Genomic DNA, 23401 nt, shown 5'->3' with positions numbered 1-23401 from the left:
TCTGACTGGTGAGTGCCTCCCGTTGTCCCCCTATATCTGGACCAGCTCCAGCCACAGCTCTCTGTCCCAGCAATTTTCTAACTGGGGCCCACCCTGCTCCACACTTTTCTTTCACTTTTCTAGCTCTAGAAGTATAATCAACACAAGACTGCCAATACTACTTGAAAAGGGCTTGTCAATCTGCTCCCCTATGGCTCTACATGAAAGAACTTAAGGATATGAATAAAATTTTATAAAAGTTAGATATGATTGACCTCCGGAGAAAACTGAATGGGGATAGAAAGGTACATAGCACCTACACAAAAATTGACCATGTACTAGGGCATAAAAACCTCACGATCAAATGTAGAAAGGCAGAAATATTAAATGCATCCTTTTCAGATGATGCAATGAAATTACAGGTAATAAAGTGCCATGGAAAGTTTTATCTCTAAATGCCTACATGAATAAAATAAGAGAATGAACAGATCAATGAATTGGGCATGCAACTAAAAAAAACAAAAAAAGAACAAATTAAAAATCCCCAATTAAATACCAAATTAGAAATTCTGAAAACCAAGAGAGATTAATAAAATTGAAATTAAGAAAACTATTGAACTAATAAATAAAACTAAGAGCTGGTTTTATGAAAAAACAATAGATAAACCTTTGGTTAATTTGATTAAAGAAAAGAAAGAAGAAAACAAAATTACCAGGATCAAAAAATGAAAAGAGTGAATTCACCACCAATGAAGAGGAAATCAAAACAATAATTACGAGCTATTTTTCCCAACTGCATTCCAATAAATCTGACAATCTTAGTGAAATGGATGACTATTTACAAAAATATAAATTGCCCAGATTAACAGAAGAGGAAAATACTTAAATAACCCTATTTCAGAAAAAGAAATTGAACAAGCCATCAATGAACTCCCTAGAAATGTTAGCTTTAGCAATAAGAGAAGAAAAATCATTAGAGGAATTAAATAGGCAAAGAAGAAATAAAGTTATCACTCTTTGCAGATGATATGCAGGATAAAAATAAACCCACATAAATCATCGTCATTTCTATGTATTACTAACAGAGCCCAACAGCAAGAGATAGAAAGAAAAATTCCATTTAAAGTTATAGTAGACATTTAAAATATTTGGGAATCTACCTGCCAAAACAAACTCAGGAACTACATGAACACAACTATAAAACACTTTTCACACAAATAAAGTCAGATCTAAATAACTGGAAAAATATTAGTCACTTGTAGGCCAAGCTAATATAATAAAATGACAATTCTACTTAAATTCATTTACTCATTCAGTGCTATACCCCAATCAAACTACAAAAAAATCATTTTATAGAGCTAGAAAAAACAACAAAATTCATCTGGAAGAACAAAAGGTCCAGAACATCAAGGGAACTAATGAAAAGAAAAGCAAAGGAAGTGGCCTAGCTGTACCAAATCTTAAATTGTATTATAAAGCAGCAATTATCAAAACTACTTGGTACTAGCTAAGAAATAGAGTGGTAGATCAGTGGAATAGGCTAGGTATGAAAGACACAGCAGTCAATGACTATAATAATCTACTATTTGATAAATCCAAAGACCCCAGCTTCTGGGATAAGAACTCACTATTTAACAAAAACTGCTGGGAAAACTGGAAAATAGTATGGCAGAAACAAGGCACAGACCAACATCTTACACCCTATACCAAGATAAAATCAAAATGGGTACATGATTTAGATACAACAACTAATATAATAAACAAACTAGAAGGGAAGAATTAATGGCCAAACAAGAGACACAGAACATTATGAAATGCAAAATGGGTGACTTTGATTACATTAAATTAAAAGCTTTTTCACAGATAAAGCCAATGCAACCAAGATTAGAAGAAAAGCAAAAAGCTGGGAAACAGTTTTTACTAGTGTCTCTGATATAGGCCTCATTTCTAAAATATGTAGAGAACTGAGTCAAATTTATAACAATACAAGTCATTCTCCAATTGATAAATAGTCAAAGGATATGAACAGGCAGTTTTCAGAGGAAGAAATTAAAGCTATCTATAGTCATATGAAAAAATGCTCTAAATCACTATTGATTAGAGAAATGCAAATCAAAATGACTCTGAGGTACCACATTACATCTATCGGATTGGTTAACATGACAAAAAAGGAAAATGATAAATGTTGGAGATCAATCTACACTATAGAAAGAGCTGCAACAAACATTTTTGTATATGTGGGTCCTTTTTCCATTTGTATGATGTCTTTGGGATACAGATCTAGAACTAGTATTGCTGGGTCAAAGGGTATGCACAATTTTATAGTCCTTTGGGCACAGTTCCAAATTGCCAAATTGTTCCAAACGGTTGGATCAGTTCACAACTCCTAGCTACCCCCAGATGTTCTAACAAACCTTGTCTCTGGCTTGAAAGAAGGCTTGGGTTGAATTCTTTTAGACAGGACCCACATGTTGTGACTTTGGGGTCCTGGCACCCCTAAACCTCAACATTTTGGTGACCCATACGTTAAAACTGCCTAACCCCAAGTTCTTCTCCAGCCAAGACTGGAAGGTATGTAAGCCTCCTCCCACCCCCCCGCCTTCTTTCTTGCCCTGCTGTTGGATTGCTTTCCAAGCACCTAGGAAGGCTTGGAGATGCTTTTTGGGCAGATGGTCATAAGGCTGTCTTGCACTCGGCCTGATACTCTCAGGCTCTTGGTCCACTGGTTTCAGTTCGAGGCCATGAACCCGAGTACACCTTCTGCAGCACAGAGGACAAGGATGGACATCCTATCCAGAAGCGTATGCCTAATTCTGTCAATTCTCTTGGCACTAGGGAATTGGGAAAACTGCAGGTGCTTTTTGGTACCCTGAGGCTTACTTACTCCCTTCCCTTTACACTCCTGAATCCTCCTTCATGGAGGTTACAGGAAAAAGTTAGAATAGCTAAAAACATCTTAGCAGATTCTAAAAGTTTTGTGATTGATCATTAAGGAGTTTTGAAATGCTTCCTTACAGCCCTGGCCACTCTCTTCTCCCACTCCCTTCCCTTGAGTCAAGAGGGTACCCTGTTAATCCCTCCCATAGGAGAAGAGAGTTTCACCCTCCCCCCCCAATTCACCCTCTACAGCATGGGCCCCCCGGCAATGGCCTTGGGCCCTGGGACAACCTTTGCCTGGAAGCATCACCCAGGTTCAGCACATCCTGCTCAAGGTAAAGAAGTTATCCCCCAAACTTGGGTAAGCACGCTCTTTTAAAGTTACAGTTTTAACTGCTAATGATGAGATGTTGATTCTCTGTGTAAAGTAATTTGGAAACGCATTTAACAAAACTGAAGTCACCTGATTGGTAATGGGTTTGTTTCAAGCTTCAAATTGGTGAACTTTTTGTATCAGTTATGTCAAGCAACTTTTCATAATCTGGCTACTGTTAAAATAATCTGGCTATTGTTGATTATTATTTAAATGTGTAAACTTGCCAAAAAGCTTGTTTGGGTTTTGGTTTGCTGAGAATTTTCAAGTATATAGAAATAATCTCTAACGATTGGCTTTTTACACCAGGACAAATTTAAATTTGAGACATAAATCCTGGAAAAGTTTTTCCTAAGCTGTGATTAGTGAAACTTGGGCTGTTTGAGGAAAAAGCTCATAGGATTTTAAGTTGTCTGATGGATCATAATCCATTGATAAACAATAATCCACCACCTGAGAGAAATGCCACAAGCTACTCAGAGAATATGATAACTGATGGGAAGTCAACATCAGGAAAAGCTGAGAGGACAATTTTAGCCTCAGTCTAAGATGGGATCCTCCTAGCTCAGTTTCCCCATTATGTTCCCTTGAAAAGGAATGTTACCCACCTGGCTATTCCTGAATCTGCCTATGAGGTAAATTTGATACTGTATGGTTAGAAAACTGAATTATCTGAATCCAAACAGAGCTAAGGATGTTTTATCGTGCCATATCTGGGCCCTGCAGTCTTTTCTTTCTTTCTTTCTTTTTTTTTTAAGCAATTGGGGTTAAGTGACTTGCCCAGGGTCACACAGCTAGTAAGTGTCAAGTGTTTGGTCTGAGGCCGGATTTGAACTCAGGTCCTCCTGACTTCAGGCCCCGTGCTCTATCCACTGCGCCACCTAGCTGCCCCCCTGCAGTCTTTTCTGTCAGATTTGTGTCTTTCATACTACAGGCCATTCTTCTACAGTGGGTAGCAAACACCGGGTACCATCCAATATCTCCTCATCGTTCCCAGGATGCAGCCTGTGCTTGGTTCCAGTTAACCTCCTCTTTGGGACCCCTGAGACAGGAACAGCTCTACATCCCTTGCCAGCAGGAAGCAGTTTCAGAAGCCAAGACCTTCTTTGCCCCTTACCCCAAAAGAGTTTGGTTTCCATTTGTTCAAAGGGGGAAAGATGGGGTTGGGATCTGGACCCCAGAAAGGAAAAACCCTGGACTTCCCCACATGGCCAAATCCCTGGCATTCGCCTGGATTCCCATCAACTGGCCTTTCATTATGGCTTTGCCCAATCTCCCAATTCTGTTATCCTTAACCTAGCCCACTCCTCCATTGTCTTACCTCCCTATGGTCCCTGGCCACTTCCCATCCTTAATTCTAACTAGGCTTCATTCCCCCTTGGCCACATGGTCCAGGTCCCTGGCATTCTACTACCTCACAGTTCCCGCAGACTACGTGGCCACTCCTAAATCTCTCCTACAGTCTTTCTATATATAAGGTCCATCTTGTCTCCATTAAGGTGCTCACAGATTCTTATAATCTAGCCACTCCACAGATTCTTAAAATCTAGCCCACTTGTGTTTTTAGCAATACAAATGCTTAGAATTCTTAAAAGTCTGTCCAATACAACAGATATTCTAATAAACCTTGTCTCTGGCTGAAAAAAAGAAGAAAAAAAAAGCTTATGGAAGAGACTGTTAAAAACTAAAAATAAATTAATTAAATTTTTTAAAAAAGATGAGCAGGCAGACTTTAGAAAAACCTGGAAAGACTTGTATGGACTGATGCTGAGTGAACTGAGCAGAACCAGGAGAACACTGCACACAATAACAGCCACACTGTGCGATGACTTACTTTGACAGACTTAGCTCTCCTCAGCAATGCAAGGAGCTAAGACAACTCCAAAAGACACATGATGGAAAAAAGCTATCTACATCCAGAGAAAGAACTATGGAATCTGAATGCAGATAGAAGCATATTATTTGCTCTCCTTTTCTTCTGCTGCTTTGTTTTGATTCTTCTTTCTCGTGGTTCCTCTCATTGGCTGTAATTCTTCTTTACATCATGACTAATGTGAAAATATGCTTAATATGAATGTATAAGTAGAGCCTATACCAGATTGCATGCTGTCTTGATGAGGGGTAATAATGGGAGGGGGAGAAAATTTGAAATTCAAAATCTTATGAAAGTGAATGTTCAAAACTAAAATTTAATAAATCGTTTAATTAAAAAAAAAGGCTGTGATGTTAGAATCCCCCAGCACTTTAAAAGCATATATTCTATTCTGAAAATGTTACCTGTACAACAGTGGGACAATGGTCTGCCAACAAGCACAACATCCAAAAAAACCATCATTAGCACTCCTAAGAGTACAGTTTCCTCCAAAGACTTAGGTTCTGTTTGATTTTGATGCTTACTACAAAACCCTAATCCTTTCCTGATCATTCCTTGGCTTCTTTTCCTTTCTTACATCTAAACCACTATCCAATTTCCTTTTTAATTTGGTAATATCATATGCATGATGTAATATTTCCTATGTTTAATGCTGCTCAGAAGAAATATAACTATATATACATATATATGTGTGTGTGTATATATATATGTGTATATATATATATGTATATATATATATATATATATATATAATATATATATATATAAAATAAATGTTGCTTATGCTATACTTATTCCAAGAATATAACTGGAAATTGAATGAATCTCCAGACTAAATCAACATGAACCTGAATCTATAAACTAACAATTTTTAGTATTTAAACAGAAAAGGGCTTCTAGTTCCTTTTAGTTTTAAGCCTAGAAAAAATTTCACTTAGGCTTATAGGATCATAGATTTAGAGCTAGAAGAGACCTTAGATATGACAGTCAAAATGAGTAATTTCACAGAGTCTCAGAGAGGTGAAGTGACTTGCCTATTGTCACAAATGTAGCTAACCTGCTTTTACTTTTTGGATCCTTATAAGACACTCTTGGGTACTCTAACAAAGACATATTAAGTATTTATTTGCTACTTGGGCCTATATTTGTTTATTCATTAGGGTCCACATATAGAGGTGGGCTAAGCTCAAATTTAGAGAATCATTAGAGATCATTCAGGATCATTAGATTATTAGCTCTCATTCAACAAACTTGTTTTTGTTTTTTAGGCAACTGGGGTTAAGTGACTTGCCCACGGTCACACGGCTAATAAGTGCCAAGTGTTTGTTCAGAGGCCAGATTTGAACTCAGGTCCTCCTGACTTCTGGGCTGGCGCTCTCTCCACTGCACCACCTCGCTGCCCCCAACAAACATTTTTTAAGCACTTACAATATGCCAGGCATGGTACTCTGACTTGATCCAAGGAAAAAAAATAAAATTTTTCTAAAGTGAGAATTATCTCTGCTTGCTTTTAAAGTCAAAAAGCAAAAATAGACTTTTTTCTATTGGTTTTATTGACTTATTCATGTTGCTCTGTTTGAATCAGTGGCAGCTACATTTACATTATTATAAATTCTTATTCAAAGTGTATTGACACTATAATTTTTTTTCAGAGTCCTAAGTGTCTGAACTGGGGCAGGGCCCTGATACCAACATCATTACAATGATTAATACTCACATAAGTGAATCACTTTTAATGAAGCATTCATTCTAAATTATCATTATTAAATGTGCATTTAAAAGGACCACAAATATAGTCAGGTGATCTACATTAAATTTCTAAGCTATGTATTGAACTTAAATTAGGCTGCCAAATATGCCTCATAAGAGCTACCATGACACAGCAGTTTCACAACACCAATTATGCAAAAATTCTGCAAAGGTAATAACTTAGCAGAGATGCAGAATTAACAATCAGACAAGGAAACTGTTTCTGTGATGTCCAGATAAAACCAACCAGAAATACGTAACTCCAAAGATTCATATGTTTCCATGGTCAATAATTTAAAAAAATTAATTTATATACATTGTACATTGGATGGAAAGAAAAATAATAGCCAACATTTCCATACCTCAAAGTGCTTTGGCTTAAGTCTTTAAAAAAAAAAATAACACTTAAATCCTGAAAAAATTGAAAATAAAACCAATAATCAATAAAAGACTCTAAAAATTAAATGAAATGAGGTAATTCAGATGTGGATGATGATATATTTTAGAAACAAAGAGTCCAAAAAATTCATGTTCTCCTGATGTGTGCATTTTCAATCTTTGTGTCTCTACTGTGTCCTTCCTCTCCACATACAAATACACTCAGGTGTCCCATAAAAAATAAATAAATAAAGCCTCTTTGACCTTGCTACCTCCTCAAGCTATCAGTTTCTCTCATGGCATCTTTTCACTGTCAAACTCTTTACACCCTGTATTTAACTAACCTTGCATTTGTTCTGTATTTACTTATATATGTACATGTTGTCTCCTCTAACAGAATGTAAGATCCGCCAGAGCAGATTGTTCATTTTATCATCTTTGTATCCCTAGAATCTATCACAGTACCTAGTATATATAGGATGTTTAATATATGCTTGTTTGTTAATTCTAGAAAAATCATTATACATTTCCTGCTTCCACCTCCTCACTACTAATTCTTCAACCCCTAGAAATCAGGTTTTTATCCCTATAATCCTTTTGTAATGACTTTCTATGGTTACTAATGACCTTATCACCAAATGTAGAGGGGAAGAACTTCCCCTTCTCTACTTCTTTTACTCTGGCTCCAAGAAATGGGCCTGGGATGTTTGGTCCTGTGCTGGGTTGTATGTCCTCCTCTGTTTCAGGTGATGGAGTAGAGCTACACAGACTGGGAGTCTGAGCCATGGAGCTTGGAGCCAAGATTGTAGTCAGGATGGCACCACTAGCCAGGTTAGTGTGGAAGCTCTAAGAAGCCAGAGTGCCTGACTCATTACCCAAGGGAGTTTTGGACTTGGGGCTGTGCTCTATGGAAACCTAGTGAAACTATTAATCTAATCACCTTCCCCTCCACAGAAACTGAGGTGGTGCAGGAGAAGGTGGAGCATTATATCAGCTAGGTGGCACAGTGGATAGAGTACCAGCCCTGAAGTCCAGCCTCAGACCAAACAGTTGACACTTACTAGCTTTGTGACCCTGGGCAAGTCACTTAACCCCAAATGCCTAAAGAGAGAGAGAGAGAGAGAGAGAGAGAGAGAGAGAGAGAGAGAGAGAGAGAGAGAGAGAGAGAGAGAATTCTGCCTCCCATGTGTTGGGGGTTTGTCTATTTGATTATACTCTTTATACTCTTTGAAGTAAACATTAGCTTTGTAAAGTCCTCAGTTACATGCATATGACATACACATACAGATATGTAGGATATTTATCCATGTGTGTATATACATATATGTATAATATATGTACAAATACAAATGTATATGTATACACATGCACACACATACATCCTAAGCACTTGACAGTCTTGTACATAGCAGTGATAAGAATTATTTATTAAGATGAATTACAGAAATGAGGAAATGGATGGTTTCAGAGTAAATTGGGAAAATCTCTATAACGTGATATAAAAACAGCTTTGAAATACTTTAGAGCCCTGAATAACATAATGATAAAAACCATGAATCCAAAAGAATGAAGATAAAACATACCACATCCCTTGACAGAGAGGTGATGAACTTGAAATGCAAAGAGGAATATTTTCAGACATGGCCAGTAAAGGAATTAGTTTCGCTGACTATGCAGCTACATATTGAGGGCTTAATTTTTCAAGCTGTTTATTTTTTAAAATTTGTTCAGCAAGGGTGTGAGGTAGTGAGTGGGCCAGATTAATTTTCTTAAAAGAAAAATTATATACTATGATACTATACATTTATTTCAATATAATTTTTTACTGGGTAGTGATATTGCTCTGAATTAGAACTCAGCCACTAAACCACAATGTTAGTGAGGAATAGTGAAAAAACACTGCATCCAACATCTGGGGTGTGTGTGTGTGTGTGTGTGTGCGTGTGTGTGTGCACTAAAAAGTATTTTAATCCTGTCTTAATGGGATGGGACTGCTAATTGGGAATGAATAGAGAGTACTTACTGAAAAAAATGTATTAAATGCACAGGATTTAAAGAGACATAATTTGTATTTTTAAATCATTGTATTGCTAAGATACGCTGTGTAATAATTTTTTTTAAAAAGTCTCACAAGCCAAAACAAAATAAATTTAATCGCCAAATACATAGAACATTCAACTTAACTAAAAATCCATATCTCTGCCCTCAAAGAGCTTATATTTTTTTCAATCCTTTTTTTTTTAAAGTACGCCCTTGAATTTTAATAGCCATAATTTAAGTTGTTTCTGCTTGTTTGGAATAGAACACAAACTTCTCAACTTTGTTGTTTCTAAAACGGGCTTTTAAAAAAAATGTTTCTAAACTCATCTCAGTGTTGTGCTCCACACAGCAATGAGGCAGGAGTCAAACTTAATACTTATAGGAAAGATAGTTCTCAGGCTCAACTTCAAAATTTCTTGTCCTAGCATCAACTCCTTCATCGTTTTCATTCCAGAGTTTAGTCCCAAAGACACTACCTTCAAAGTAAGAAGAAATGCTCCAAATTACAGATTTGAAAGCCCAAACATCAGTCCTAAACCGTAGATAACAGTTTTCTACACCCAAAGCTTTAAATGCAAAGTCAAAAATATACCGCTTAAATAAAAATAGGATCCTATTCATCTGAACTGTACATTTCAGATCTACAATATTATGATAGATGACTTTCCAATGGAAAAAGTGACAAGAGAATTTGTTAACGTATCAGAAATATAGCATACTGCAAGGGGTTTCTGGAAATCAAGTCAAAGACTAAGATGTAAAAAAATACTTCTTATCTGCTAATTCCACCAAACTGTACTTTAATTTCTACCATGAGAAGCAGATAATATTCTATTTACCTAATGGTAAGTATATTGTTTGCCCAGGCAATTTCACCACACAGTTGCAAGGGAAAATATAGAGAAACAAATACTTCAAAGTTCAAATTAAATTCTGTTTAACACTGACTGAACTATCATTCTCATCTGCAAAATGAACGGGTTGGACTAGCTGTTCTCCAAGTTTCCTGTAGCTCTTCCTGTAATTCTTAAGATATTCTTCAGTGAGTGGATAGAGCACCAGACCTGAAGTCAAGAGGACCTGAGTTCAAATCCAGCCTCGGAACAAATACTTACTAGCTGTGTGACCCTGGTCAAGTCACTTAATCCCAACTGCCTAAAAAGAAAAAAAAAAAAAAGGAAAAAATTCTTCAGTGTTAATTGTTCTCCAGCTTCCCTTTATCCAAATTTTCCCAGTGAAAGAAGCTCAGATTTATTTGACATCCCCAAAAGAATGTATTTCCTTGTTAGGTAACCAAATTAATTCTTTATCAGCGGCCTTATAATGAAATTTCAAAACATTAGTTTCTAAGAAACTAGCTTTCACACTTAAATGCTCATATTTTTCATACCTTAGAAGGTGAATTACTATGTACATTTTTGAATACTTATTTATTTATATTTATATATTTATTTATTTATTTATTTATTAATTTATAGTATATAGCTGTTTATGAAATTTATGGTTGAATTGTTTCAATTTATACAGGAATACACAGATTCAGTTGGTTATCGAAAAAAACTAATTAGATTTTTTTTTACCACTATTTAAGGGGTAATTTTCAAAGAAATGTTAAGTTTTGCATCATCATACATTGGAAAGACTACAGGATACAGAGTCTGGGAACCTGAGTTTAAATTTATCTCTTCCACTAACTACCTGGACAATTACTTAATCTCTCTGGCCTTGGTTTCCTCAACTTGGATCCTACCACTGAGGTCCTGTCTAGCTCGGCATTTGATGTTTATATTGGGTTAATTCTAAATGATTTTTCTTTATATAATAAAAAAATTCTGTGGAATACAACACAAAGTTTGGTAATAAATCATCTTTTAACAAGTATTGGAGTTTCCCATGTCCAGCCTGCGAGGGCTGGGGAGAGGAAAGCACCAGCAGCTCTTGCCACATATTCCTCCCAGCCTTGGCAGAGAGGGAGGAAGCTGAGGTTAGTGGGCCAGAGAGGAGCTCTGGTCTGCCTGGAATCTCCTGGGTTTTCTGGCTGGCAACCTGGTGGCTTCCCATTCAGAACTCCAGAGCTCAAGAGATCCTCCATCCTCAGCCTCCTTGGTAGCCGGGATTACTGGTCTTCACTCAGAAAGCAGCAAGTCCGAAACAGGAGGAACAAGACACTGTTCTTAACACCCACTTCTGGGAAAGCTTTCCCAGGGTCATCCTGGTAAGGATGAGGCAGCTCAAAGGGAAACCCAAGAAGGAGATTTCAAAAGGCAAGGAGTAGAAGCAAGCCATGCAGGAGGCCAGGCAGCAGCTCACCACCTTTGTGCTGCCTGCGCTGGCTGTGGTCCTGATCATGGTGTCCAAGTGGCCACATGCCCTGCTACCACTGAGAGAGCCACACCTCACCTTAATTCAGGACTGGAAGGGACCAGATCAGGACAGAAAAAAGGAGGCAGAAAACAAAAGCCAAAAAAGAAAAAAAACCTGCTTCTAATTCCAGAGACTTTAATGCTACTGAGCCTGAAGCTCCCTATGTCCTCTGGCCTTGAGCTTGATTAAAGATTCTCAGTTCTCTTGGAATGTAATAGGAAATGTATTATCAGTGAATGTGCCATACACCTTATGGTCCACTTCATGTGCCTTTCAGACTTAAAAAAAAAAGGGGGTGTTTCTTTCTAAAACTAATGTATATGTAGCTCCACCTAGAGAAAGGAGAACTCTGCCCTGCCATAAATCTGTACGAATCAGCTTTCGTGGAAAGCTGTCATCTAGAGCATAGAACTATGCTCTTTCATAGATGTGCTTCACCACTTCCAAAAGGACTGTACTTCTCTGTGCTTCACATGATTTGAAATATATCAAGTCAAAGGTAAAATATTTATTTTTGGAATAAAGGAGATTATAGCCTTTAAAAAAAAAGTATCTGCGACTTGGTGCTTTATATATAGTATATATTCAATAAGTACTCGTGGAATTGAGCTGGTAAGTTTTCTGCCTGGGCACAAGGATAAGAGACAAGAAGATATATCCCTGCCTCGGAAAACTTTTTAAACTATAATACTCACTAAATTGTTAAATAAAATCAGTCTTTAAATACTACCTTCACAGAATCATAACATTTTAGATCTGGAAGTAACTTCAGAGATCTAGTCCAGAAGTTCTTAACCTTTTTTGTGTCATGAACCCCTCTGACAATTTGGAAAAGCCTATGGACCCTTTCTCAGTATAATGTTTTTAAATACATAAGATAAAATACATAGGATTATAAAGGAAACCAATTATATTGAAACAAGTTCCACCAGGTTAAGAATCCCTGGTGTGTTTCAATCCCTTCATTTACAGAGGAAAAAACTGAGTGTTTTTTCCCAAGGTTTCATGACAAGTAGCTGACCTACAGAATTGGAACCCTAGTCCTCTTATTTCCAAATCTAGTATTTTTTTTCCACTACACCACACTGTTTTACCTAACTGGCATGAGGTAAAGAGTCTTGGAATCAAAGAACTTGAGATTAAGTCCCATATCAAAAGTTTACTGTCTGACCATAGGCAAATCATCACTTCTGAAAGACTCAAATTCATCATCTGAAATGCAGGGAAAACAATACTCATACTACTTATTTCACAAGGTTATTTAAAACCTTTTTTTTTCTTATTGCTATGCAAGGATCAACTGAGTCAATCACTCCATCCCACTTAAAGTAGTAAAATATTCCATCTCTGTTATCTTTTGTAGGTGAAAATATTTCTATTGAATCTGAGGCATTGAACTACTGTATGCCCTGTTATGCTTATGACATAGTAATTCAGTTTGCACCCCTGCATTCAGGTGTCTGGCCCATCAGAAGAGAGAATAGTTCCAGTCTAGCCCCTGAAAGTAAATCACTTGGTATGAGGGAAGAGAAGGAATCACAAGATAGGAAGACCAGAGCCTGTGTCTCTTCTCCCTCAATCCTACTCCTTGAATAGAGCATGACAACAAACTTTGAAAGGCCTAGGTTTTAGACTGTCTATTCATGTCCTAGCAGCGTCCCTAGAATAGCTAGGCATTAAGGATAAGATAGACACACTGGAAAAACTCAGGTTCAAGATTCTACAAGGAACCCTGAGGAAAACTAGACCATCCCTTAGGAGAACTTCATGGATGTCCCACAGAGAAAAATATTTCCAACAAAAGTAATTCCAGCAGCTATGTTAGCCCCTTTGCCATATGTGTTCTAAGTTTGAGCCATGTTCCCTTGGATTCTTTATATATTTGTGGGACAGTGCCCAGTGGGACAGTTTGGGGAAATGTTTTATATTAATTCTTCATACTATTCCATTTTTAGTAAATACTTATTTCTAAAAGCTAACTGAATCCGGCTAACTAATTGTTATCAACTGATAATCAATGGGAGAAGCAATCCAGTAAAAGCTCATGACCTATAGCATTAAAAAGACACTCACCTATCCCCCTAGAAACTTCCAGTCTAGGGGATTCTGAGAGGAGAAGTAGCAGTCACCTAGGGACACAGTTTTTCAGTGAGACCGGAGGTTAGTTGAGCAGCTCCAGATGGTGTGCTACACTGAATTTAACAAACACCAATAAATATGAACATTTCCATATAAAAGGAACACAACACATCTCTATTATGTATGGCTTTCTTTTTTAAAAGTATGGAATAAATTCAAAACATTGCTTTCAAAGCTATCTTGCTTGTCTGTCTTCCTCTGAATTTTCTCCTGTTTACTTTTTTATATTTTTTTTTAAAAAAAAAGGCTTCAATAATCCTCTTTTCCTTCATTTCTTCTTTTTTTGGTATCATTATGCCAACCACCCTATAACTCCCAAACTTCCTCCTAATTAAAAACAAACTCTTCCATGTAACAAATAAGAATGGTTGAGCAAAACAAATCCTTACATCGCTTATCTCTGAAAATGTACCATTCTACATCTCAAAATCATTACCGTTCTGTCAGAAATATTTCTTCCTCACACCTAAGAGTCATGTCTGGTTATTGCACCTATCAGGGTTCTTAAGTCAATTAAGTTGTTTTTCCTTACAATATTATAGTCATTGTATAAAATCATTCTCTTGATTCTGCTCATTCAACTCTTTATTAGTTCATAGTGTTGTTCAGTCATTCAGTGATATCTGACTCTTTGTGACCCTTTATGGGGTTTTCTTGGCAAAGATACTGGAGTGGTGTTAAGTGACTTGCCCAGGGTCACACAGCTACTCTCTGAGGCCGAATTTGAACTCAGGTCTTCTTGATTCCAGATCCAGCAATCTATCCACTGAGCCACCTTGATGCCTCCAAGGCAAAAAAAGGTTAAATGACTTGCCCAGGGGCACACAGCTAGTAAATGTTAGGCCAGGTTTGGACTCAGGTCTTCCAGACTCCAGACCAGTGCTCTATCCATTGAGCCATCTAAGCTACCTCAGCAGTTTATACAGATGTTACTATACAAAAACTCTTTTTATTATAACAAAGAACCAAAAACTAAAGAGGTGCACATCAATTGGGAAATGACTAAACAAATTATGGTATATGAATGTAATGGAATATTACTGCCCTGTAAAAATGACAAAAGGGATGGTTTTAGAGAAAAACAGGAAGACTTGAATAAACTCGTACAGAGTAAAGTAAGCAAAACTGGAAAAACAATTTATACAATAATGCCAACACTATAAAGAAAACCTTGGAAGACTTAAAAATCTATGATCAATGCAATAACCAACGATGATTCCTAAGGATTGAGGATAAAGCATTCTATCTACCTACTGACAAGTGATGGACTCAAGATGCAGATTAAGATATATTTTTCATAAATAAAAAGATTTATTTTTCAGACAATGAAGGAATTTGTTTTGACTATACATATTTGTTTTGACTATACGTATTTGTTACATAGGCTTTTTTTTATTTCCCCCCCCCAATTTAAGAGGTAGAATGGGGAGGAGGGAAGGGAAGAACAGAGGGAGAAAGAGAAAGAAACAAGAGGGGTCACTGAAGCACATTTTTTTAAATATATGGAATAAGACAGAAATAAAGGCAGAATTAGAGACAAGTCAAACAGCTTTGAAAACTATATGCTGAACTTATATATTTAAAAAGAAAAGCAAGCTGTATATAACAAATCTACAGTTTCACGTGCAAGCTTTTTCTGTTCCACTACGTATGTGGAAATGCCCTTTTTTAGGGTATTAAGTTTAAAATTTTTAAAAAACTCAATAAAAAAGGAAAATAGTGCTGCTATATTTTTGTACATATAGGTCCATTTCTTCTTCCTGATATCTTTAGGGTATGAACCTAGAAGTAATATTATCAAGTCAAAGGCTATGCACAGTTACACCACTCTGGGGACAATAAACAATTCAGGGTTCCACCAAATGTACATTAGTCTTCACACAGTCCTTCCAACAACTGTGATTTTTCTTTTTTGTCACATAGGTCTTTATCTTCTTTCTTAAGATCATTAGGGTGTAAGCCTATCCATGAGTCAAAAGCTATGGATCTCAGACAAAGCAAAAGCAAAAACAGATCTAATTAAAAGAGATAAGCAAGGAAACTATATTTTGCTAAAAGGTACCATAGACAATAAAGTAATATTAACACTAAACATATGCACCAAATCCTATAGCACCCAAATTCTTAAAAAGAAACATTAAATGAGTTACATAAGCAGTAAAACTATACAAGCAGGGGACCTCAATGATCCCTTCTTAGAACTATATAAATCTAACAAAAAAAAATAAACAAGAAAGAAGTTAAGGAGATGAATAGAATTTTAGAAAAGTTAGATATGATAAACCCCTGGAGAAAAATGAGAATAGAAAGGAATATACCTTTTCCTCAGTGGTACATAGCACCTACACAGAAACTGACCATGTATTAGGGCATTAAAAACCTCACTACCGAATGCAAAAAAAAGGCTATGCACAGTTTAGTGATCTGGAGGATAATAAACAATTCATGGTTCTACCAAACTGTATGTCAGTATGTCAAACTGATAGGCATGAGGTAGAGTCTCAAAAGTTTTTAAATTTTACATTTCTATTACTAGAAATTTACTTTTTTGTTATAAGATGTGTAGTGTTTTTTCATATAGCTACTGATAGCTTGGATTTCTTTCTCTGAAAACTTCCTGTTCATAACCTTTGACAATTTTGTACTGGAGAATGGCTTTATTGTGGAGAATGGATTATTGAGAGGAAAGCTCTCTGCAAACATTCAAGCATTATATAAGAGTGTTATTATTTGAATAACATTAGCTAAAATCAATAAATGATGTAACTTCCCACTTCTCCCTTTTTCCAAAGGCAAACAAGAGACATATGCTAAATAATATTTAACTCTATTAAATCTTTCAAAACTGAATACATAATAATATCATTACTGATCAAAATGTGTATATCCTATTTCTACCGCTCTTCCAACTCTACCTCTCATCTTCATCTAATATGCACAAATAGTATAGGTATGGCACTGTGGTACTCCACTGGTACTGTGTAACATGGACTTTAATAAGCATTTATTAAGCACTTGCTATGTTCCAAACAGTGAGTTAATTGGATAGAATACAAAGAAAAGTGAAATGATTGTCCCTGCCCTCAAGAAGCTCCGGAAAAAGAAGGCATTAACAACAATGGGGATCAGGAAAGGCTTCCTACAGAAAATGGGAGTTGAGCTAAGTCTTGAAGGACATCAGGGAAGCTAAGAGGTAGAAGTGAGGAGGGAGCAAATTCTAGATATGGAAATCAACTAAGCAAAAGCAAGCATGAGTCAGGAGACAGTGCCAAGCACCAGTGTAACTGAAGCCCAGAATTTGTGGAGGGAGTGAATTATAATCAGGCTGGAAAAGTAGGAAGGAGTAAGGGACATGAAGGGCTAAATAGAAGACTTTATATTTAGTCCTGGAGGTAAGAGAAAGGCACTAGAGTTTATTGCACGGGGGAAGGAGTGGGGAGAAGGGATATCAGAGTTGCACTTTTAGGAAAATCACTTTGTACATAGTCAGCACTTATTAAGTGTTGAGTCATAACTGTAGAGATTATGCCTAGGAGGGGACTGGTAAAGTACTCATAAATCTCCCTTGCATATCCTTAAAGATGAGAGATTCCCTTGAAAAGGCTAATATTTTGTTAATTCTGTCAGCTCCATAGAGACTTTTTTTGTTTTAAATAATTTTATTTTTTCCCCAATTACATGTAAAAACAATTTTTAACATCCTCCTTTTTTTGTAAGTTTTGAGTTCCAAATTCTATCCCCACCTCCCTGAGACAGTAGGCAATCTGATACAGGTTATAAATGTACAATCATGTAAAAACACTTCCATATCAGTCATTTCATGCAGGAAGGAAGGAGAAAAAGAGAGATGCTTCAGTCTGAATACAGGCAATAACAGTTCTTTTCTCTGGAGACAGCATTTTTCATGATGAGCCCTTTGGGATTGTCTTGGATTACTGTATTACTGAGAATAGCTAAATCATTCACAGTTCTTCATTGTACAACATCGCTGTTACTGTGTACAATGTTCTCCTGGTTCTGTTCACTTCACACTGTATCAGTTCATGTAAGTAGAGACTATTTTTGCTTTGTTTTATCTTTGTATTTCCAGTCACTATCACTGAAATAGGCACATGGGTGATTAATAAATGCTTCTCCTTAACATAGATGGGACTTTTGTTCTGGCCTCATCACCAAAAACTATCTCTTTGACAAGATGTGAACTTTCCTCATCCTGTATGATACTGAGTTAACCCCACATCTCTAAAGAAGTTCACAAGTCATCCCAATTAACATTTCATTGCTGAAGATAATACATTTGCTTGGCCTTTAAAGACAAGCTAGAAAGGTGGAGAGTAAAAGCTGAAGGAGGATTAGGGGAGGGTTATACACAGAAATCTCATCATTTATGATATTTCTCCATGGATACCATGAGGGCTCAGAGAAAGCAGAAGTTGGAGGTACAAATGAATCTCCTAGATAATGACATGTTCTCAAACTAAGCATTCTGGACCCAAGTGAATCATTTATTGTGCTAAGCACTGGGATACAAAGCCAAAAGGGAAAAAATAGTCCTTGTCCTCACGGTGCTTAAATTTTTTTGAGAGATACATTGAATTAATACAACATAACTTGAAGAAGTAAGAAAACTAAAACCAGAGGGAACAGGAAAGGCTTCCCAAATAAGATGGCACCTAAGTTACCCTTGAAGGAAGCTAAGAATTCTAAAGATACAGCTGAGGACAGAGAGTATTCCAAGTATGAAGGACAAGTCATTCAAATGAAAGGTGGAATACTGAGATCAGGGAACAACAGCCAACTTGGCTGGAAGGTGGGAAAGGCAGACCAGGTCAAGTTCAAAAGTTTGTATTTTATTCTAGAGGCAACACGAAGCCACTGAAATTAATTGGGCAAGGAAGTGGCTTGGTCACACCAGTTGTGTTTTCAGATCATTTTGGGAACTGTGGAGGATGATCTCAGAAGGGAGAGACTAGAGGCAGGGAAATGAAGTAGAAGACTACTGCAACAGGACAAGTGAAAGGTGAAGGCTGTGAACAAAGCTGAGCTGTTAGATCAAGTAGAAGCTATAGAACAGCAATGGACAGAACCATAATGTGAAGAATCAGTCCTGGATCTTGCCCTTCACTGGTACTATATCATGTGGCCTTTGCAGGTCTGAGAAAAGTGCTAGCAGGTGTTTTTGGGGTAGATGGGGAAGCTCAACTCCACAGTAGTACTATAAATCTGAATAACTGTATACTCCTCATGGGAGGAGGGAATGGGTAGAGGGAGAGGAGATGCAGGCTTACTGGAAAGGAAAAAAGTTCTTTTGACATGCGTGGGCTTAGGTTCAAGTCCTTTGTGTTTGGGGGGGAGGTACAGGATCCACCTGCAAAATAAAGTTTTATCTTCAAGGGTTTCTTAACCTGAGTTCTTATATGAAAGCTAAAGGTCCTTAACATTTTCTGTAATGAACTAGACACCAGCTAAACTATAATGTTCACAAGGAAAGAAACCTTGAGTGCAATTTATTACTGACAAGCCTCCACTACTGAACCCAGTCCACATAAACCAAAGCTTCAGCTCTGGGTGACTGGTTACAAAGCTTTGGTTCTGGGCCAGTAGTTACAAAATTAAAATCATTTCTACTGACAAACTACTCAGAGGGGCAAACATCCTAGATATCCAGAAGGATATGTGTATTTACCATGTTTTAGAAGAAACAAAACTTGTGTTAACAAACAAAGCCACTGAAGCTAAAAAAAAAGAAAATAACTAGTTACTTATTTTAGAAAGAAAATTATTTTCACAATGAAATAGTGCTCAGTTCTATGATTCAATATCTAAATTTCTAAAAAATAAATTTTGAAAGGGAAACTTTTTTCTCAAGTTATAATGACAGGATATAAAAGGAAGTTTCAGTTTATAGTACTACTAGATGGCATTTACATAGCTTGAAAATACCTTAAACTTATGATCTTATTTGATCTTCATAACAATTCACGCAAACTAGGTGCTACAAGTATTATCCCAAGTTCACAGGTAGGGAAACTAAGACTCAGAGAAGTTAAGAGACTTTCCACAGTCACACAGCTAAGTATCAAGGGCAGAAATCAAGCCTAGGTCTCAAAGTTCAGAAACTTTGCTTATGACATTGCAGTGGCTCTCCAATTAAGGAGGGATGTATGTATCATAAATTACGAACATTCAAGGAAAGTGATAACAACATTAAATTTATTATACTACTTCTGTCCTCAAAAAGCTTTCATATGTTAATCTAAATTTGCTTTCTTTATATTATTAATCTAACGTTATAGATGTGTAACAAATTCAAAAGTGAAATGATTTCCCAAATCTCTTGGTTCCCAGTACAGTGTTCATTTTGAATGTTAACCAGAAAATATAATCTTGGTTTCCTATGAAATTAACATTTTTTTACCCACTCATCGACTCTTAGCTTCTCTATTTCTGTCAAGGGCACTACCAAACTTCCAGTCACTTCAGGTTCCCAACCTCTGAGTCATCCTAGATCAAATGAGGTAAGATATGTACAGCACTTTGCAAACCTTAAAATTCTATAAAAATCTTAGCTATTATTATTATCTTCACTCCCCCTTACTCCACTATATCCAACCAATCGCCAAACATTGTTGATTCTATCTCTCACATCCCTCTCCTCTCTCTTAACAAGACCATCACCAGAGCTTAAGCTTTAATAACCTCTCATTTGAACTATTAAATTGGTCTTCCCTTGTCAGTCTCTCCCCTCCAATCCAGCCTCTATACAGTAGCCAATGTGATATTCTAAAGCACATGTCTGGCTCTAAGATAAAACGCAAATTTCTCTATTTGTCATTTAAAGTTCTTCACAATTTGGCTCTAGCCTACCTTTCTAATACTTACACATAATTTCTCCACACATACTGTACATTCCAGACAAACAGGGTTTATTTACTCATACACCACATTCCATCTCTGAGCATTTAACTCAAGCCTGGAATGCACTCCTTCCTTACTTCATCCTCTTACAATCTCTAGCTTCCTTTAAAGATCAGCTCAAAAGTCACCTCCTAAGAGTGGAGGTGGGTGGGGTACCCCTCTCCATTACCTTGTACCTACATATTATAGATATGTTGTATTTACTTACATGGATATATAGTGCTTCCCTTGAAAAAAATGTAAGCTCCTTGAGGAAGGGGACTGTTTAATTTTTTTCTTTGTAATCAGCATTGAGGACATGTTTTACCTGGCACATAGCAGGCATTTAACAAGTCCTTCTTGATTGGTATGTCTTGTGAAAATTACCTTTTTAATCTCCTTGATTAAATGATGAAAATCACTATAAAATTTTTTGTTAATTAATTTAACTGCCCTTTCCTAAATTCTATAAATATAATAAGTATACTCTTATTCCTGAGGACTGAAATTTAAGTGGGGAGGTTTGAACATTCTTCCCGAAATTAGATTAGCCACTCTTCAACATTTCAAAATTCTTAAGACAACTGAAATGGAGAGGCAAAAAAGCTAAAGATAATCACGATTTAAAACAAATTTTTCCCCTTCTCCTTATCTCCTTAGGAAGAATTCGAAAAGTGACTTCATGGTTGAGTTAAATAAACAGAGTATAAACGGCACAATTTCCCTTAACCTTACTTCAAAATAGAAAAAGCTCTTTTCTCTATTGGTTTATGCTTGTGAGGAACAAGAGGTCAGCCTTTCATAGAAGAAATGTAAATGTAAAATGGCCCATATCTCATCCTTGTGCAAAAAGTAAATATTGTAAGGAAGGGAAGTTCTGAAAGAAATAATTTTTTCAATTACTGTCACTGAACGTATTTGTTAGGAATGCATTTCAGAGGCAAATCTGGTGTATTATAACTGTTATCCAAAAGAAATTAAAATGTCTATCGACTGAAGACGAAATATAAACGTTTATGTGGAAATACACAGCTTTTCTCATTTAAACAGTCAATGATTAGGTGACCTTCAAAGCACTTGTATAATAACATCAACTAATCTTCACAGTACTCAAGAGTACGAAATAGAAAACCCAAGAATACCAATTGTATGGGGAAAGGTGAAATTCCGTTGACAACAGGGAAGTAATATTCCCAATGGAAATAAGCAGCTACCTACCTGAGCAGTTGAAGAATAAATGTTAAGACACAAAAGTAGGTCGTAGGTTGGTTAGGGAAGATCAACCGCACACACCTGCCGCTTACGCAGCGCAGCCCCCCACCTCCAGATCCACAGACCTATTTAAAAGCCCCGCCTATACCTTCCCCATTTTCACGCATGCTCAATCAACAAGAGATGAAACTTCCACTCCTTTCCGGCGTGAGCAGCAGCACAACAAAAACCAGGAATTACCAGTCGGAGTTGGAGACGCGGGGAGATGGGGGGAAAGGCAGAAGCCGCCAAAAGAGTGGGGATAACTTTTCTCTAAGTTTTCTCGGGGCTCAGAGTGTGGGTCGCCTCGGGGAAGGACGGGGGACACGACGGCACCTCCCGCGGCTCGCCAGACCGCCTCTCCACCGGGTGAGCTGCTCTTGCAGACACCCGGGGGATGATGAGGCCTAGCGCCCCGCAGCAGGGCCTGTGACAGCCCGCAGGCCCCACCCCTGGGGGCGGGCGCTGCCGACCACGGGGCGGCCCGGAGGGCGGGGAGGGAGGTCTCCCCTAGTGTTTAGAGCGAGGGGAAGAGGGGAGTGATGGACCATCTTCCCGGGTAGCCTGGGCCGGGGGAGCCTCCCGCTGCGCCGCCGCGGCCGCCGCAGGGGCCTCTGCGTCCCCCAGCCCCGCGGGCCGGGACTGGGCTACCGCCGCCTCAGAGCCGCAGGGAGCTCCCTCCGCTTCCGTCAGGATGGAGGCCTAACGGGGGCGGGGGAGGTCTCTCGAGCCCCCGAGGCGATCTCCCACTCCCCATCCCATCCCCAGGCCTGAATGAGGTCCGTTGCTAAGGGGGCCTTTCCTTGGAGACCGAAGAGGGAGGGAGGGTCTCCTTCCGGTCTGAAGGGAAAGGGGGAGGGAAGCACTCACCTGTGCCCGGTGTCTCCCGATGCCGGCGGTGACTCTCTTTCCCCACCCCCCAGCCCCCGCCCCTCAGTCCTGGGACCCACTGACACAGAGGCGGAAGTGCGGCCGGCCGCCACACTGAATGACAGCTACCCCAGCCAATCGATGGGCTCGGCTCGTAATCGTCAGCCGTTCCACAGCCAATCGATGCCTCGAAGAGTAGAGTAGGATGGCTGAACTATGTTAATCGGTTCACCTTCCCGCACCTCCCCTCCCTATTCCTCCACCCGCACAGACTTTGGAGTCCCGCCCCCGCTGGGGGAAGGGATGAAACGAGTGCCCAATTACTGTTGAGCAGAGGCGGGGTTATGCAGATGAGGCTTAAGGAAAAAGAAAAGGGCGATGTTTCAGAACTGGAACAACCAGCCTGTGATTTAAGGCTTATGCAATCTCCGAATTTACGAACACCGAGCTTTTATGCCACGCGAGGTTTGGGTACTTCCTTTTCAGCCTGTTTTGGCACTGATTGCGTTGCATACACCCATGCAGCTTTGGTGGCCGAATGTTGTTTTATCTTCAGGATGAAAGAAGGGGCAGGGAAGCATTTACCCTACTAGTTGGGTCCTAAGGGAATG

General features: G+C 38.1%; 1 protein-coding gene across 14 annotated transcripts in view; it reads right to left on the bottom strand.

Annotated features, from left to right (window-relative positions):
- Nucleotides 1–22841, bottom strand: part of OSBPL2 (oxysterol binding protein like 2) — a 101418-nt gene extending 78577 nt beyond the window's left edge. For 5 of the 14 annotated variants that reach the window (XM_020981511.2, XM_020981526.2, XM_020981517.2 and 2 more), the window contains exons 1-3: nucleotides 22791–22831; nucleotides 13707–13825; nucleotides 10385–10424 (exon numbers count right to left, since the gene is read on the bottom strand). The gene's annotated coding sequence lies outside the window, so the exon portion shown is untranslated. Of the gene's footprint in view, nucleotides 1–10384; nucleotides 10425–13706; nucleotides 13826–21887; nucleotides 21981–22029; nucleotides 22089–22121; nucleotides 22373–22790 lie in introns of those variants that run through there. The other 9 variants (XM_020981528.2, XM_020981527.2, XM_020981516.2 and 6 more) reach the window with 9 other exon arrangements.
- Between the last annotated feature and the right edge of the window lie 560 nt (nucleotides 22842–23401).

This window comes from Phascolarctos cinereus, unplaced genomic scaffold (assembly GCF_003287225.1).
Source record: "Phascolarctos cinereus isolate Bilbo 61053 unplaced genomic scaffold, phaCin_HiC Scaffold_2;HRSCAF=192, whole genome shotgun sequence".
NCBI classification, from domain to species: Eukaryota; Metazoa; Chordata; class Mammalia; order Diprotodontia; family Phascolarctidae; genus Phascolarctos; species Phascolarctos cinereus.
The sequence above is the reverse complement of the archived record's forward strand: the minus strand, read 5'-3'. Positions and strand labels throughout refer to the sequence as shown.